The 19,169-nt window shown below is 37.2% G+C and overlaps 1 protein-coding gene across 27 annotated transcripts in view; it reads left to right on the top strand.

Annotated features, from left to right (window-relative positions):
* The window catches only part of LOC133844720 (heterogeneous nuclear ribonucleoprotein L), a 139,267-nt gene that overhangs the window by 7,285 nt on the left and 112,813 nt on the right, over window positions 1-19,169 (top strand). The gene's annotated exons all lie outside the window — the stretch shown is intronic.

The following is a 19,169-nucleotide window of genomic DNA, read 5'->3' as shown; positions in this document are numbered from 1 at the left end:
CAATGTTTTTCGTTTAAATAATGAATTGACAATTCTCATATATTAATTCATTTTGTTTACATCTCAATCTAATAAATATTTGCAATATATATTTTTCATACAAAAGTTTAAGATTTACTCCAGTTACTTCGAAAACTTTAATTCGAATATGAAAAAGATTCGAATTTATTTACTTTTATTCTATTCTGAAATTTAATAGATATCAATTCTTCTCACGATAAGGAGATACTTTTAAACTACGTATAAGATATTTTGTGCAATACATATGTACAGTTGCATTTATGGTATTACTTCAAAATGTTCTAATCTAATTTCAAAAAGATTCAAATTTAAAAAAATTTCAAAAAATGTCTTAATATTCAAATTCATTTGTCGTCTCCTAAGATAAGAAAATATATTTGTATATTTCTTTGACTATAATTGAAGTCTGTTTTCAATAAGGTCTTGATAACATTCGATAGTTGATATTTGGACTGAAAATTGCATTGTTTGCAATAAACTTTTTCATAGGACTATTTCTCTCATTGTCAATATTTATAATATTTTCTGAATACGTCAAGGAAATATTTTAGTATTTTCTTTACCATTCATAAAACTGTTTTGAATGCAATAAATTATTGGAATTATTTGCAGTGTTCGCATTCTTTGAGTCGGTTGCGTCTAGTTAGCGAACATTTCAAAAGCATTTCATTAAAGTAGCTTGCACCATTGTTAGGCATTCTGCCCGGAGCTACCAATTTTTGACCACAGCATGCAATTTGCAGCCATGTTAGACCCACAGCGAAGCCACCCAACTCAGTCCCCGCCCTCTTTCCCCACTGACCACAGCTACACAAACTCCAATGCCCTCCTCCCAGAGGCGTCTGCTCGAAAATGCATAACATCAGCAGCAGCAACAGAGGCAGCAGCATCGTCATCGTCGTCGTCATCATTGGCGGCATCAGTGACGACGCCGTTGCGTCTGGCCGCGTGACGCACGCGGCGATGTGGCATCAACAGCCATGGCAAATAAATTTTGCATGCTCCCCGGCAAAGCAGCGTCATATAGATACACTACTACAACCCTCCTCCTCCTCCTCCTTCTGTGTTCTTCCCCATCCCCATCCTCGCGTTCGCTGCTCTCAATCTGACTGGCAGATGCCCCCGCCAGACAGTTAAAAATAGATTGCATATTCGTCTGACCGAGGCAGCATTAGCACTGGATTCTCTATGCCCGTGACTGGGCTTAGTCAGCATCCCATCCTCATCCTCATTCTCATCCTCATCATCATCAGCACTCATCAGCCGCAACCTCCTCCTTTCTCATCCTTTAACTTAGACTATCCTCCGCTGCTCACACTCGCGGATAAAGTTATCGCGTTGCGCGACTGCCGAGTGCGTTTTTCGGTGGTGCGTCTCGAGGTCGTTGCCGGCGGTTCAAATGCCAACCCAACCCAGGCAACCCCTTTTACAATTTTCACAATTTTCCCCATTTGTTCAGAATGCATTTTTGCTACCTGACTCTGCTCAACCACCCAACTCGACTCGACTCAACTCAACCCATTTCATTGCCGCAAGGTCCTTTGAATATGATGCGTCCAAGGCCTAATAGCATGGTGGCCAGAAATGCATCAGCTTTTGGACATCTCCTCCCGTCGACCCGTCGTCGTATCCTTCGGCCTTTTCCTCTCCACTCGCTCTTCTCTCTGTTAATTAAATGCGTCGTCCGGGCAACGTACGCAAAGCTGCATTTTTGACCATCATTGGATAGGGGTGGTATTTGTTATGCAAGCTGCTTCCGAGGGTTGTTCTTACACTTCTCGTATGTCAACAACAATTTATGCAAAACGTAAAATTACACTTTGATTTGTGATGCTTACATCATGTGTTTTATGCTTGAAATACTTTACAAATGCAGTCGAAAGAATTGAATTCTTCTTTTTAAAACAACATTTTTATTTATTGAAATTCTTTTAAAGAATAAATTAATGTTAAAATATAAAGTAAAAAAGTTTAAATATAAAGTTAAAAGTTTAATTATATTTTTTATTTTATTCCTATTTCATTTTGTAGTGTTAAATAATTTCCGCTAAACCAAATAATGAAATTTTATGTATTATCCTTTTTAAGAATAAAAATATTCTGATATAAAAATAATTTTAAAGTCATTAAATAATATTCTGACATTACATTGAAAAATAATTAAGTTTAAATAGAATTTGGCAAGAGAAGAGTTACATATTTATTGACTGCTAATTAAAATAATGAAATTCTTTGATTTATCATCTTTAAGACTAAACATATTCTGAAATAAAAATAATTTTAAAGTTATTAAAGGTATTTTGAAATTCAAATCAAATATAATGAAGTTAAAATAGAATTTCGTTAATGTTTGATATTTATTAAATGCAAATTAAGGAATTTTAAAATTGTGTATTATCCTCTTCAGTTACCTTTCGATCGCACCTCGGACTTTAATGTTACCTTTTTTGGTTGCCTTTTGCCGCGATGCTCTTGTTATTAACAATAATTGATTTTTATTGTCTTTTCATTCCAAAGTTTTAATTGCCAAAAGTTTTCTATCGGGGTTGTAAGCATGTGTTCGCATGTTTCAGCGAGGGTTGTTTGTCCGTTGCACCAGTTGGCAACTCTGTCTGCCAGTGTGTACACACTTAAGCACAGACACACACACACATAGGAAACATTGAACACACGGATTGCGTCCTTTTGCATTTCTAATTGAACTAATTGAAATTGCTGAAGTTCGTTCCGAAATGTTATGAATGAATGCACAAAAGTCTTACTCAGACAGATTGAGTACGAAATTCACTTGTCTTGGCCTGGCCCCAAAAAAAGAAAACTAAGCAAATGCCTGTGTGTCTGTGCTTGGCCAAGTTAATGCTGTTGAGCCACAGTTGAGTCTCAGTTGGCTCATCACTTCACTTGTGGCTCCCCAGTGAATTGAGCCAACAAATAGTTCGACTATGTATCGAGCTGGCATATCGTATCGTATATCATGCAATTCTTCTTTAATGGATGAATGCTGGAATTGTAGACCACAAAAAGTCCTAAAAGCGAACTCGTTATATTTGCGGTTTGTTTTTCTCTTACGCTCTGACAGTGTTTATATATCGAGTACTCGTATTTTTGTGACCAATTGTTCAAATGACCAACTGAGTAGGGGTCGAAGAGCAACTCTCTCATGACATGACAGTGAGCCGCCTCTTCTTCGCTCTTTCACATTTCTCTTGGCGTATGTTTGTTCGCGACAAGTTTAAGCAAAAAAAAAAGTTCAATTTATGTCGCGCTGTGTTATGCAGTTGTGCTCCTCACCGTCACCCTGACCCCCTTTCTCCTACGGGGAGCCCCTTTTAGCAGCCTATTCGAATCGAGCCCTCGCTGCTTTCTTTATGCTTTGTTCTTTCCTTTCGTTTTTTTTCTTTTCGTTTTTTTTTGCTTGTCATTTACTTACAAGGCATTGCCTTGCCACACTGCTACAGCTACAGCTACATCTACAGATACATGAATGTATCTAGATACATTTGTGTGCACATCTATAGCGAGTCGTGTATTTGCCGGATGTCATGCTGGGTCTCTCTCGAAGGTCGGAAGTGTAGTTTTTTAAGTACACGTTTATATAATTTGATATATGGCGCATTGTCGTTTGCCATCTCATGTGGCCATATATATTGTTTCTCGCAGTTCCTCGAGATACAGTTGTTTCTGCATCAGTGTATCTGTATCTGCATCTGTGCAAATGTATCTGCACTTGCATCTGCATCTGTCGCATGCATATTGCGAAAGGAAAGTGTGCAAAAAGCTCAGATAAAATGCAGCGAATTGCTTGCGAAATGGAACACAGTTGAACGAGGTCATCTACTTGCATTAATGAAGCAATATATTTTAGAGAGAGAGCAAGAGAATGAGAAACATCAGAGAACCGAGACGAATCTTGCTAAATCTTGGGATGTGGTAGTTGGTAAGTACAATTTTCAAGAAATGTGGAACTCATTGAATTATGTCTCGGGATACAACATGGAGTACTTCAGCTTAAGTTCAAGTCGCGACGAGCTGCTGCTTTGTATTCATTTTGGGGCTGAGGTCAAGTTCAGAAATGCATTCAATTATATTCCATGTTTTTCATTTCGATTCAATTCGAGGTATGTGTGCGTTGCAATTGAATTATGAGGAGCTTAAAATATATATGAATTAAAGCAATAATTGTTGCATTATTATCTCAGCCACAAATTGCAATTAAGTTTGCGCAGATACATGAAGAAAATATTCACAAAATTTATTCAAAAAATGAGTGGATTTAAAGACTTAATTGATTCGTTAAATCTGTGTGGCAATGAATGCATTTAATGTTGCGATTTATTGTGTGCCATAAAAGGAATTAATTTTGCGAATAATAAATTTGCGGAAAGTGTCTGAAATCGCAGAGATAGATCAAGCTTATTTCAAGGATAAACTGTACTTAGCTTACACTGATTACAGTGTTCATATTTGACAACTATTCGACTAGAATAACTGTGATCAAGGGCTTAATTAGCACGCGATCTGGGCACTCATTAATTTGCTGTTTACACTGCGAACATGTCACGAATACCTATTGAAATATTGACCCATTGAACGTTGAGCGTTGAACGTGTTCACAAATTCACCCTTAAGAAGTGTCCTCATCATCTCATCATCCAACTTAGGCACCCTCAATCTTTGAGATACAACTACCTTTTCCTTTTGTACTTCTAGTTGGGCCGTGACATCTTCATGTCCATTTCATTCAGTCATTCAATCATTCCACATGCAGCACAGTTCATCGGGTTTTGTTTTGTGTGTTCGCCTTTTGGTGTGTGCGACATGCGACATACTTTTAAATGCCAATTACGAGCGACTGCTAACGGTTTCTATTACCTGACTGTTTTTAGCTGCTGCCTTTTTCCTCTATCCTCTACACATGGTGTGGAAGGGTATGATAACTCTGTGCCAGCTGTCGTTGCTTTGTTTCACACTCTAGTATATTTGTTGCACTATGATATATTTATTACAATGTATATTTTGAAAGTAGTATTATATCGAATAACGAAATATTGCTTTTGGTATATTTACACTGTGGTATATTTTGTATTATATGGTATATTTAGAAAATATTAGAATATCGATATACGAAATATTGCTTTTGGAATATTTATACCATGGTATATTATTTAGTACACTATGGTATATTTTATACTCTGTGGTATACTTTGAATTACATGGTATCATTAGAAAGTAGTAGAATCTTGATATACGAAATATTGCTTTTGGTATATATATATACTTTGGTATATTTTGTACTGTATGGTTTATTTTAAATTAGACGCTTATCGTCATAGGAATTATTGCTCTTGGTAGATTTCAGTATTTTTTCAGTATATTAATGTGGAATGTTTTAATGATAATACCGCACTGCTTTGCTTATATTGAAACTAGTTGGCGGGTATCTCACAGTCGAGCATACTCGCTTTCTTACTTGCTTTGTTTTCTGTATGCCACGCACACACAAAGTTGTGTATGTGTGTGTGTGTTGCCTTCAATGCACTTTTTTCTCCCCAAAAACTTGCGTCAATTACAGACTTGCCGGAGGTGAGTGAGGGAGGAGGGAGGAGGGGGGAGGAGGAAGCGGGGAGGTGAGCCATGTTATGGACACCCTGCGGCCCCAGCCGTGACTTGCATAGAAATAGACCTTTTCACCAACTGCTGTCGACTGCCGACGGCGGACTGTTGACTGTGTTCTCTTTCTTTCTCCCTCTCTCTCTTTCTGTTTCCTACATTCCTTCTATTGCCAACTTCGATGGTTGCCTAATTCGCAACGCTACAATTAGTTTTTCATTTGACATGCTTTTTTCTGTTGCTGTCGTCGTTGTTGTTGTTGTTGTTGTTGTTGCTTACTTCGTCTCTCTTGTCGCGCTGTCTCCTCCAGGTTCCAGTTTATTTTCACTTTGACTCATTACAAGAGTTTTGTGTGCCTGCTGCCTGTATTATTGTTATTATGATTATTGCCTGTGCCACGTTTTCGTTGCGTTGCGTTGCGTTTCGTTTCTTTTGCTTCCTATTCCTATTTCATCATACGTTCAAAGAATTCTAATATTTTCCAAATGAAATTCGTGAGTGAAATACCATGAAATATATCTCTGGCTAACAAAAGAGGCCGCACCCTCTGCTCCCGCGCCCCCTCCCTTCCTTCCTTCCCCATTTTGACGTAGCAATTCTCACTTCAACAACTGAAAATGGAGCATAAAGTTTGTTCGCCTCTCCCCCGCCAGTTTTTTGCTGTTTTGCACGCATTATGAGCTTTTAGTTTGGCTCTTTGATGAAAAGTATCTTGTAGATAGTTTTAATGCCCAGGCGGCGCCTTTTCGTTCAAATTTCATCGAAATTTTCTGCTTAGGCAGCGCAGCGCAATTTGATTTTTGTTTTATTTTTTTTTTCGGCTATTCGGCTTTTCGCTGCCTTTTGTTTTTAATTATTTTGACTGGCTGAACGCCGAACGCTAAACCGCTGACTAATGAAATTTTGCGGAGCGGCGAGCAGACAAAATGTATCTAGATACACTGCGTACACATGTGTGCAGAGAGTTAGTGCCAACTTTTAGATACAACAACTTGTAACATTGCTTTTGGCAGCAACTTCAACGCTTGAGATACTTTGGTGGCGTCTCAACTCTAGCTTAACTTTGCCATACAGCATACAGCAACAGTATACAACTATTATATCTGTCAGATACTTTTGTAGTTGGCAACATGTGCACAAACTCGCCTCTGTGAGTCTTCGTTTGATTATAATTGCTTCTTTTTCGCTCTCAACTTTGGTAATTGTATAACTATTGCATCTGTCAGATAGTTTTGCTGTTAGACGCTTCACTTTGTTGCTGACTGTCAGAGTAAAGTAAAATGCTGCTTGCCTTTATCCTTTCCACTGATGTATCTGTCGGTTACTTTATATAGTTTGTTAACTTTCCGCCAAGTCGATTGTTAACACTTTGCATCTGCCAGATACATTTCGTGTCGATCTTTGGCGCCACAGCAGCCCGCATTTATCTGTCAGATGATTTCGTCTAATGTGTTAATCAGCTGCTTAATGGTTTATGGCCTTATGATTAAGTCGTTTACAGTTGTTCAACATCTATTTGGCTTCGCCCGAAATATATTTCACAATTTTCAAAGTAACTCACAGATACAAATCTCTCCTCTGTAGCTGTAGCTGTAGCTGTCTGTATCTTTTTCATTGTTTCGGAATCGAATCAGTTTCTTTCTTCAATTGTTTCTTTTTCTTTTTATTTTTTTTTTTTTTTGGTTGTTGAGGGATTTCAAGTTTTTGTTTTTTGGCTTTGCCCCTTTTCGAATGTAATTTCGATTGCTGCGCTCGTTCTGTTTAATTTTTTTCCTCTCCTGATTGTGTTGTTGTTGTTTGTTGAAACCTTTTTGTTGTTGTCATTATTTTGCGGCCATCTCGCTCCGACTTTAGCTTTGCTTTACCGCTGCTTTTTAACATTATTTGCTGTTATGTAAGCAGAAGACGACGTCGCGACGCCAGCGTCGCATATTTTGTTTCAATTTACTTTATTTTTTCTTCTTTTTTCAGTACGTTTCTGTTTTTTTTTTTTGTGATATTTTTTTCATTTGCTTCTTTCCTTGCCCGTTGCCGGCGTTTTGCTTCATGTGCATGTGCCGCATTATTTGGTAATTGCCTTGGTGTGTGTGCGTGTGTAAGTGCTTCTCTCTCTGTATGTGTGTGTGTGTGCGAGTGTAACTGTTGGCCAGGTTATTGAACTTGAACGTCGTCAAGTGACGTGTTGCCCCCGGTCGCTCTCTCGCTTTACTTTTGCCCGTCTTTTTTTTTTGTATTTTTGTTTGCTGGTTTATTTTTCTGTCTTTGCGGCTGATTTTAATGCCCGTTTTGCTGCCGTTTGACGTTAGTCAATTGTCATGTCTGTATCTGTGTGTGTGTGTGTGTGTGTGTGAGTATCTTTTTTATTATATCTGCAGAGCAGGCTGCGCAATGCAGCGCTCACAATTTGGGCCACAGTGTGTAAGAGGAGCCGTGATAACGATCGTGGCTTCAAGCCAACAACGATCCAAATGAACAACAAAAATCATTCCTCAAATTCACTAAAAATCTTACCTTTAGTTGCCAAACAGGAAGTTTACAGGCACACACACCAAGAGCGAAAGAGACAAAGCATAAGCGAAGGGGAAAGAAAGATGGAGTGAAAGAAAGAAAGAGAGACAGTTTGTTCTTATCGCAGCATCAGGTCTGACAGTAATAATAATGTTCAACAAGATTTCAACTTTAGACAGAAAACAATTGTGGAAAAACAGCAAAACTATATTTCATTGAAGGTTTATAAACTATCGCTTACTATCGTTTAAAACTATCGATCATTTCTGGAAAGGTATTTCGATTTGGAATTATGGTTGCAATACTTTTCTTTAATTGTGTGTAAGGGTAAAAACAGTAAGATTTGAAACTGAAACATGTTTTGATCATTTTTAATATTATTCAAGAAGAAAATGCATTTAATATAAAATCTTCAGGTGAACAAATTTTCGATTATTTTGATTTTGGGAACAAAGAATTTTTTTGGTATTTTAATTGTGGTTTCTATCATTTTTGTGGAAGATTTTTGAAGAGTTTTAAGGCAAACTATAGTTCTAAAAGTTTTCCATTAAATTATAGAAAAAAATGTATGTATTCAAACAAATTATTAGTAAGTATTAACATTTATCATAAATATTTACTTCTTGAATTGAAGATCTTTAGTGTAACTTTTTTTTAAAGAAACTGATTAAACAGACTTATATATAGAGAAGTTGAATTTAAAAAAATTATATAATATACATATAATATACAAATTATGTAATTTATGAAAATATATTTCAAATTCAAATAGTTTTGTGATAATACGAGTAATTGCGGGCAAATGTTGTGGTCAATGGGAAAGGGAATTTTATTAGACAAAAAAAGTTAGTTATTTGCCAGCGATGGCAAATATTTGAGGTTGACAGACAACAAACAAATCAAGTCTGAAGAGCGAGCACCAATTAAATGAATAAACAAATAATATTAAGCACATCATTAATTGCAGCGTCAAACAGAAATTCACAATAATTGTCAACATAATTTGTTGATGCAAGTTGACAAGTTTTCGCCGTTGTTTTTGTTTTCATTGTTGTTGTTGTTGTTGTGGGTGTGAAATTATTTATGCACTATAAAACCTGTCTCATTCTCTTTCTCATTCTCGTTTTCGTTGTAGTTCTCGTTCTCGAATTTATTTATTAGCCAGCATAGAAATAAAAGAGCTGGCAACACGTTAAATGGGGGCGTCTCGCATTCCCTCTCTCTGACCCTTCCCCCGCCGCTCCGTTCCCCCTTCAGAACGGGGGCAGTAGTGTCAATTGGGGATATAGAGAGGGGAGTGGCAGCTGCTTGGGCAATCGGTTCTCTACATTACTTTAGCTGTTGTTGTCGCTGTCGTTGTCGTTGTCGCCGTAGACCGACCGGTAGACTAATTAGATACAATTTCCAGTTAGTGTGGTATGCCATTCTAAAAGCACGTTTCTGCTCAATTGAAACAGTTGCAGCGTCTAGCAAAACTGCCTTCCCAGGCAAAACTGTAACAAGGGTGGGTCGAGGGGAGTGCGAGGAGTAGGACTGCAGTCGATAAATAGCGTACGATGATGGCTGCAATACAAAACACGTTTCTACTTTATCGTTGAACCCTTCCCCCCCTCAAATTCCCCAACCAACATTTATTTACCTGTCCGTGCTTTGTCGCAGGTGAACGTGTTGTTCTAGTTGGCAATTGCACACGTTACAGTCCACAGGTAGCACTTGTATCTTGTATCTTGTAGATACACCACAGCGCTCACATAAATACATGCTTACTCCACCTGATGCAGCTACAGCTGCTGCAATGGTTCTAAAGAAACGAAAATACAACCAAATGGTTGAAGAAAGAAACAAAATAATACTTTTCGTGTCTTACAAATACATTGCTTAATACTAAATAATTCATTGGGGAAGCATAAAATACCGAAAATATAGAATTTTGTTCAAAATTCTTGTACGTGTTCAGTTAATAAATTTAACATTGATTGTAGGAGTAAATAATTGTGAAAATAATCTTATTTAACAGACATGAAATAATATATTTAAATAATGAAGCATTTAAATAAAATTGTTGTGCTCCATCGTCAGATTAATTACACTTAAATGCCATTAATATAATTGGTATATGTATATGTTTTATATGTTATTTCAGGTATATTTTAGAGATATCTCATAATTTTATATTTCGGAAGACATATGTAATTTGTTATCTATTTATTTCTTTCTTCTGTACCTACAGTAAAATAGAATTCCAATTTAGTGACAATTTATGTAACAAGTATATTAGAGATCGCGATCACTTAAATGATTCCTATAATATAATTTGCTTGCATCGGCTGTTTAACAATACAAAGCGTTCAAAGTCACTTTTGTTCTTTGTAATTTGGCCCTCTTAGCCCCTTTGCTTATGACTGTTTGAATTGTTATATTTACAAATTGCCTGACAATTTGTTAATGCCATTTAATTTCGCTTATTTTTGGCGCGCAATTTTTGGCCATTTTGACTCATCGCCGCCGCTGCTGTCAGCGCCTGCTGTTTTTGCTGCTGCTGCTTCTGCTGGCGTCGATGTCAGCGTCGCAGCTTCAAGTCCATGCCCCTCTTTGCATAATTCGTCATTTGTTTGCTGCTACTGCTTTCTTTTGCCACGGTCATTTGGCTTTCTACGATTGCGCTCTCATTGAAGATCGCTGCTCTCCAATCCAACTGCTGCTGCTCTCTCACTCTCTGTCTATCTTTCTCTTGTACGCTCTCATACACGCGTTCGCTCTCGTGCTCTGCCATGCGTGTGTGCTCACACGTTGTGTGTATGTATGTTTGCTTTCTTTCGGTAGCTTTGCTCATTTGGCTTGCCGCTCTCTTTTGTTATGTTCTCTGGTTATTTGCGAGCGGAACAAAAAATGTTTATCATAAGTTTTAATTGCTTGAATCTCTTTAAAACAGACACACGCACACACACAAATTGTTGTTGCGTTCTTTTGTTGCCTCTGCACTGCTATTTATAGGGTATGCATTTGTTATTGTTGCCGCTGTTGTTGTTGTTGTCGCTATTTTGTGGGGCGTTTGTGTGTGTGGAGTTGGCGATGTTTTTTTTTCGCAGTTGTTGCTGGGCTGTCGATTGTAATTACTCAATTGCTCATACGCCACCGCGACGACGACGACGTTGGCAGCGACGTCGACGTCGCAGTTGTAGCGGCTTTTTTTCAGTTAAGTACATAGATAAAATAAATGGAATTGTTATGGTAGCCGCATTTCTGCTGTTTGCTCGTTTATTTCTTTATTTTAGTACTTTTTTCCATATACATATATATTTTTTTGGTTTTTTTTTTTTTGGACAGGTGCTTGAACTTTGTGGTCGACTTCTTCTTCTCAGAGAGCTTTTGCTTTTCTGCGCTCTTTTTATGGAAATTTTTTATTATTGCTTTTGCCTTTGTTGCTTCTCGCTCGTTTTGTTTGTGCTGCAGTGCGAAACACGTTTTAAGCCTTTTGCTGCGAATGCGAATGCAACGTCAAATCACAAATACGAAAGCAAATTCAATGCACTTTTCTACTCTTCTTATTCTTCTTCTTCGACGTCGTCGTCGTCAGTTTCTTTTTTTATGCGCCGGTTTACCTTCAATGCAATGTTCTCTCCATGCTGTTATTGCTTTTTGAAATCCAGTTTTGCCCTCAGCTGCAGCGACGTTGACAGCGTTGTTGTCGCCGCCGCAGCGTTGTGAACAAAAAATAATTTCGCTGACCTACTAAAAAAATAATGTTTAGCAACAACAATAACATTAAAACAGCAAAAACGCGCGCAAAATATAATTAAATGTAAGCGTCTTTCAATGTGTAGTACGACGATCGCGAGAAGTTCGCAAAGATAAAAAAATCATACAGTAAACAAAAACAACGCGCATCGGAGCGCAGCAGCAAAGTCACGTCACAACGCACAATGCTCTCTTACAAAGCTGCGCTTAGGCTTCGCATTGCACAAGATTGATCGCACAAAAGAGAGCGGTTGAGAGAGTGCATTTTGGGAGAGGATTATTGCATTGGCGCTGCGGCGTCGTCTCAGTCAGCGTCGACGTCGCTTACGGTTTTATTTTCGGGACTTGCTGCCTGCTTGCCTGGTTATGGTCTTTTTGCTTCTTCATTATTTCTTTTCTGGTGTTGCTAACGGTGCTGGGGCTTTATTTATATACAACTGCATACATACCCACATATGTGTATTGGTGTGCGTGCATTTAAACATGTTTTGGGAGCTGCGCTTTGCGAAATGCCAATGAAATGCAATAACGCCTGACGCAGCTTTTTAACCCGTTGGTAGCCAATCCCGTGAAATTGCAATGCCATTTTCTGAATTGACTCATGTCATAGGAATGATGGAAAAGAAACGCTAACTGAGCGGAATGTGGGATGTGGACTATGAAACCTCTATCACGTGTTCACTATGAGCAAAATAAACTCGTGTTTATTGGTAATTAACTTGGAAACTTTTAAAGAATTTGCAAGAAGAATGCTAAAATTTCTTAAGTAATAAAATAGTCTGAAAGTTTATCTCTTCTTTAATATGCCTTTCTTAAAGTTTGCAATAATCATTATACTCAACGGGTTAAGTTATGTGTGAGTTGCATGTGGCATTGCCATGAACTTTACCCGCTTGTGGTAGAGCCCCTTACATGACAACCTCCCGGTTTTTTTCGCCTCAAACACTTATGGTTCGGTTGCATCTTTTTATGGCAATGATTTTTGGTGTATTCGTATACGTGCAGTTGCTACATCGTCTTCTTGTTTGTTTTGCACAAATATTCGTATCGTCTTGTACGTTTTCATTTCCTTTATTGACCCAATTCGAGAGACTCGACACGAAGCGAAACGAACGTTGGCATTTTATTTGATTTTTTTTCTCAGATTTCGACTTTTGTTGCAAAAGGCAAAAATTATTTGAATTGATAAAATGCTTGAAATTTACATTTCGTGCAGAGGCACAAGGCTGCAACATGCCGTTCATCTTTGTTGCAATTAATCGGATACATAATAAATTAATACAATTGCAAGTTTTCGGGCTGCAAATCAAAGGCGATTTACATTTGTCATCCGCCATGGCAATTGAATTATATATTTCTCTGCTGATTTGGCATTAAATTAAAAGTCAATAAACTGATTTTTTGTCGAGAGAGAACGATGGGAAGATACTCTATACTTGGGGAACAGATATTAATAAATCCATTGCTATTATTTGGTATTATGATATATAAATTAAGGAGGCTACAATCGAGTGTGTTCAATTAAATCAGATTCTAAAACTATTCGAAGTTCATACAGCGAAAGAATACAAAAATATATCGAAAACTAAATTTAGTATATTGATAAAGTATTGTATTAAAAATATACTATGGAGAGTAATATAACTAAAAATACCAAAATATACTAAAGTCTAAATTTGGTACATAGAGTACTACATTTAAAATATACCATAGAGTACAAAATATACCAGCACACTTTTGCAGCAAGCGTTTTTTTGCTATAAAATTATTTTTTAAATCCAACTATCCAAATGTAGTATTTACAGGGTATTAGAAGGCATTGATACAACATAACTTAAGTCGTAACAAACACGTGTAGAACGCCATATTTTATTAGCTTTTCATTTTCTATATATTCAATAAAATATGTGCTATACGGTTCGCCAGGCTAAATTATTATTGCTGCATTTGCAGAAAAAATATTCATGGCCAGTTGTAAAAAAAAAGTTTGATTTGTGCGAAGTGAGAAAATGTGTTTATTTTTTCTGTTTATTTTGGATCTGTGGCAATTGGCATTGATTATGAAAACGATTAATTACAATATGCATGCGGGACACTCAGATCGGGGAGTTATTAATGCCATCCGCTGGCAAACTAAATATGAATCGCACATTTAAATATGCTTTTTGAATGCCACTATAAAAAAAAACGCAACTCATAAATTCCGTTTTAATCAAAATATTGCAGCAAAGTGCCCAATTGATTAACCGTTGAGGTCAGCGAAATTTATTTGTATTTTTTGCTTATGTTGTTTTTAAACTGATTGAATTGACTTGCTAATTGAATCGCCAACGATTTAAATGAGCTTTTAATGTGTAATGCTTTAATAAAAAACATTAGTTGTATTATACATGTTAATAGCTTTTTATTAATTTAGTTTTTTCTCTCTTTTTTAGGTAAGTTTCCAATTCACGATGTCGTTCAAAGATAATTCATTTATGGTATGGTATAAAAGTAATTTAAGTGCATTTGTATGGCAATATTTAAATACATAGTAATGGGATTTTAGTTCTCTTTGATGTGCTTAATACAGATTATGTTGGTCTATATTTCACATCATTACTTTAGACAGTTCTAAGCTCAGATAGTTCTTCGATTATATCGCACTATGCTTACATTGTGCTTTTATAGTCGTTTCAATTCAATATAAGTTATCAATTAGTTTTTATACTCGCTATTTATAGAGAGGAAGGGTATTATAAATTTGTGCTTCTCTAAATCTGATAGTATATTAATATACCAAATTTAGCATTCGGTATATTGTAGTATTTTGGAGATGTCCGTTCTTAAATTATATAAAATAAATATACTGAATTTGGTATAATTTAAGAGTGGGTATCTCACAGTCGAGCACACTCGATTCCTACTTCTTTCAACTATGCCTGGCAATCAATCCAATTTGTTTTGGTTCCTTATCAATGGGGAGACAGGTGGTTGAAACATGTTGCAGCTAGCGGAAGTGATTGCCCCATATGCCTCACGTTTCTCGCTGATAAGCAGAGCTCTCCACTATTGCGACCTGATAGCAGACATATGTTTGCGATATGGTATTCCAATTGAGGTGCCATATGTTGTTACTTTAGCTCTGCATTCGATGCACCGGAGCGTGGCAAAAATGTGTTCCATATAAGCAGATAAAAGATATTCTTATTTGTCTGTCTATCTCAATTTTGCAAAGCCCAAAAGAAGCAGCTAAAATTGACAGTTCGTTCACACCGAATGATACAAGAAACAAACAAAATGTTGTTACGCTTTTATCGTAGAATATTTAAATTGTACCCCGACTTTGTGTGCTATCAGCAGCACATTTCACAAGACCAGCTATAATAGCAACAACAACAACAACTGTCAGGCAAAGTAAACACCTACGAAAACAACAAGCTAAATATGCAGATGATAAATATGTGAGCTGGTTAAAAGTCGCCTACAAAATACTCTTTTAAACTGGCTCGGAATGTGTTTTAGTCAACCAACTCAATTAGCAGAAAATTCGACGACAATTTCAAAGTTTATCTCGAGAGAAATAGAAAGTAAATGTTAAATGTTTTGTCAAGTTAATTAATTTTGCTAACTAGACAGCAATTAAAAGCATTTGTGTTGTAGAACTTTCTATAGCCTAATAATTTAGCATCTTTGAGATACATAACTTGAACTTCAAGTTCAAGATAAAAATACTTGATCAAAAATAATAATAAAATGTGTGAGTAAAGTCGACAAAAGAAGCAAGAAAAGTATGTTTAAATATTGATAGAAACAACAACAACAAGCCGAAGATACAAACCAACAACAGCTGACACAATGTTGCAAAAGTAAAGAGAGAAACAATGTAAAAGATCGACTTGCAGATACTTTAGTTAGATTAAGTAATAGTTGCTTAAGTATCAGTTTTTTAAAATGATTTTTTATATTGAAAATTAAATTTTAAAAAGTGGAGTAAAAAAAGAATTCACAAGAATTCAACATTAATGAAAGTTATTACTGCGTAGTTCGGCATGCTTTTTAAGCGCTTTTACAGGGTATTTAACATGTGTTAATTTTGGCTGTCTGAAGTTGGGGGAAGGGGACAAACTTTGGCTTACTGCTGACACACAAATATTTAATGCAAGTCGTTGAGTTCAGCTGAGTTTTTGGCCACAGGTCGCCTGTGCAGGTGGGAGTGTGAAAGTGTGCGAGTGTGCGACTGTGTGTGTGTGTGTGTTGTATACAAACAACAATTGCAGTGTGTGCACTTTGCACTTCACTTTCGAATCTCCCCTCTTTGGCTTCACTCTTTGGTATTCTTCTCAGCCGATGATTAACACATTTCAAAGTTTGCTTTCGAAGTTGCGGCCACCTAATTTAGTGGCCGACAACAAAGTAAACATTTGAATTGCGATACGGACGCGCGGAGGTCGAGTTTTCCGGGACTTGCCACCGACGTTGTTGTTGTTGTTGCCCAGCGTTTCGCACTTTTGGCCATTAAAGTGGCAACGGGGATTCTTCGGGGAAATGGAAGTGGAAATGGATACGAAGCCAGCGCGTTGTTTGCATAGTCGTCCATCGTCATAGCTGCCTCGCCCCCCGCCCCCGTCTCTGCTCATCCTTTGCATCGCAGGTGGCGTTGATTATTATGGTTCTATGTGCCTAAATGTAATTTTTATGGCACTGCAATTGCTTTTGTTATAAATTTTCCCGCACAACATGAAGCAATTTCTCCCTCGCTTCTCCACTTGTTATTTTTTTTTTGTGGGGGAGACGCGTTAAATATATATACACACTTTTTCCTTTTTGGAGTGCTGTGAGTTTGTGTCTTTATGGCCATGTTGTTGGCTGACAAGTGCGAGGTTTTAGTGGTTGTTTAAGTTGCCAAGTGGGCAATAGGGATGATCATCTTTAAAATAAAGAAAGCAGCGAATTAAAAAAAGATTTCCTGCGCATATTTCACGCGACATTCGAGGATTAAGAATACATTTTGGCTGCCACAACGGAAAGATTTAAACCCTAAGCTGGCAATTTAAGGACTCATTTATGAAATCAATTATTTTCTACATTCAAATCAAATCGTATAACGCTGCGTGTTTACTTTGATATCCGAATGCCATTAACGAGTCATTAACTAAATGAAATGGTTTCGCTGTCTTTTTTGATCAAACAGATTTTCGCATATATAGAAAATATGTATTGCATTCACATGGCAATTGGCAATGTGCCTAGACTATAGAAGACCATAACAGGCTTTAAACGTATTTATTTAGCTGTTGTAGATTAATGATGAATGAACAGATGATAAATACAAATACACATTTTGTTAGTCATACTTCTCTTTTAATTGTTACGTATTTATTTAGAGATTCAGAGAGACTTCGTTTCGTTCGATCTGCAGCTTTTTTTTATCGACATATTTTGACGTATTTAGTACTTATCTTAACACACACATTAATCACAAAAATAGATTCATTCGCCTTCACATATTTTGTTCGTTGGACACGTGCCGAAGATTTATGTAAGATTCTTCTACAAAACATTAAAAATCCGTGTTGCTCGGAAATGCTTTAAGCAAATTTTCCTGAGGTGGTTCAATTACGTAGCTGATTAGTTTTGTTTTTTGCCAATTGTCAACGTGTGGTAAACGGAAAATAGAGCAAATATTTTGAGCCATTGACGTAGGAAAATCTACACAGATAGAAATTGAAACACCTTGTAGCAACAACTACACAATAAATAAAATAAAATCAAGTGAAAACACAGCAAGAGCAAAAAAATTTCAATTATGCCGTTGACTACGCATTGTGCCTCACGTCTTCTTCGTCTCTGGGGAGATGCACGCCCCCCGTTTTTGCCGCCTCCTTCCCTTTCGACAGTCACAGATTGTGTGAAAATCTGTGAGATTTGTTGCGGTGACTTTTCACTATAATTTGTCGTTGTTTGTTGCTGTCCCTCTTGTCCCCACAGTTTCCTGCTTTTTTTTTGTTTTTGGTTTTCTTCAATGCAATTTACATGAGTTTTTGTAGTTAATTAAATTTAATTAAATGCTTTCGTCGTGAGTCAATTTCTTGAAATTTGTACTTGGTGTGTTCGCTATGTGAAATCAATCTTTACCAAAATATTGCAGAGATGATGAAAAATATTGCCCAGCTACAAATTGATCTGACGCTTGTGTGTTTTTTATGCGCATTTAAAAGCATTTTCCATAAATAAAAATTATGAAAAGCGAGCGAGCGAGCGTACACAGAGTGAACAAGGCGGAATACCAACAGACGAATTAGTGAAGATTTTCACATGAAAAGCGGCGCGTAAATTACGCGCAAAGAAAACCACGAGACACACAGAGGGGTGTGGTGAGGGGTGAGGGGGCAGGGAGGCACTAGAAGACGATAAAGCAGACGTAAGATATGTAAAAATGAAAATTGTTTTATGTAGGCAGAATTTTCCACATAAATTACAAGAGAGTGAGACGCCGGCGACACACACAAGAGATGAGAAAAGAGGAAGGTGTAGAGGGAGCGAGGAGGGAGGAGGGAGGGCGAAGGAGATGGCTGTTGTCATAAGTGATCAACGGTTGCCTTAGGCCTGTCTATATAGAGCTGCTGCCACAACACACTGGACTTGTGCATCAGCTTCTACTTCTAGTTGCTGTTATTGATGTTGTTGTTGTTGTTAGTTGTGCTTCTAGCCACGTCAAGTGAGCTGACATCAAAATGACGAAAACGCAAATCAACAGCAAACAGACAAACCAAAAAACGAGAAAAAAAGGAAGAGTGGAAAATCGTAGAAAAGTCCGCTGAGTTTGTTGAAAAGATGGATGGATTTATGGTTTGAGGTTTTTCTTTATTTTTTTTTCTCCTGTTTTGTTTTTGGTTGCCGGCAGGCTTTTGGGTGGTTTTTGGGTGGTTTGTGTCTGGGGCGCGTCGAGACCATCTCTAGATTTGTTTTATTATTTTTCCTATATATATATACATACAATCTTTTCCGTTTCTTTTTGGGTTAAAAATTTCTTGTTGGGGGTTTGGGTGTGTTCTGTGCTGTGCTGTGTTGTGTGTCTGGCAGTGGTTAAGGGGTTAAGTTATGCGAGCTGTAATTGAGTGACCTTTTGCCAAGGGTCTGTGGTTTGCCATTGTTTGTATTAATGAGATCAAGGGGGCGGGGTCACGTGTCGATGAATCTAACTGGGTCTTTTGCTGTTACTGTTGCTGCTGTCGTGCATTAACATTATCTATCTCTTATCCTTGTCTTTGTTATTCTTAGTTTTTCTCTTGCTGATTTGTTTAGCCCTT

The sequence above is a fragment of the Drosophila sulfurigaster genome, chromosome 3 (genome assembly GCF_023558435.1).
Source record: "Drosophila sulfurigaster albostrigata strain 15112-1811.04 chromosome 3, ASM2355843v2, whole genome shotgun sequence".
Lineage (NCBI taxonomy): Eukaryota > Metazoa > Arthropoda > Insecta > Diptera > Drosophilidae > Drosophila > Drosophila sulfurigaster.
This window is presented reverse-complemented; position numbering and strand designations above follow the sequence as displayed.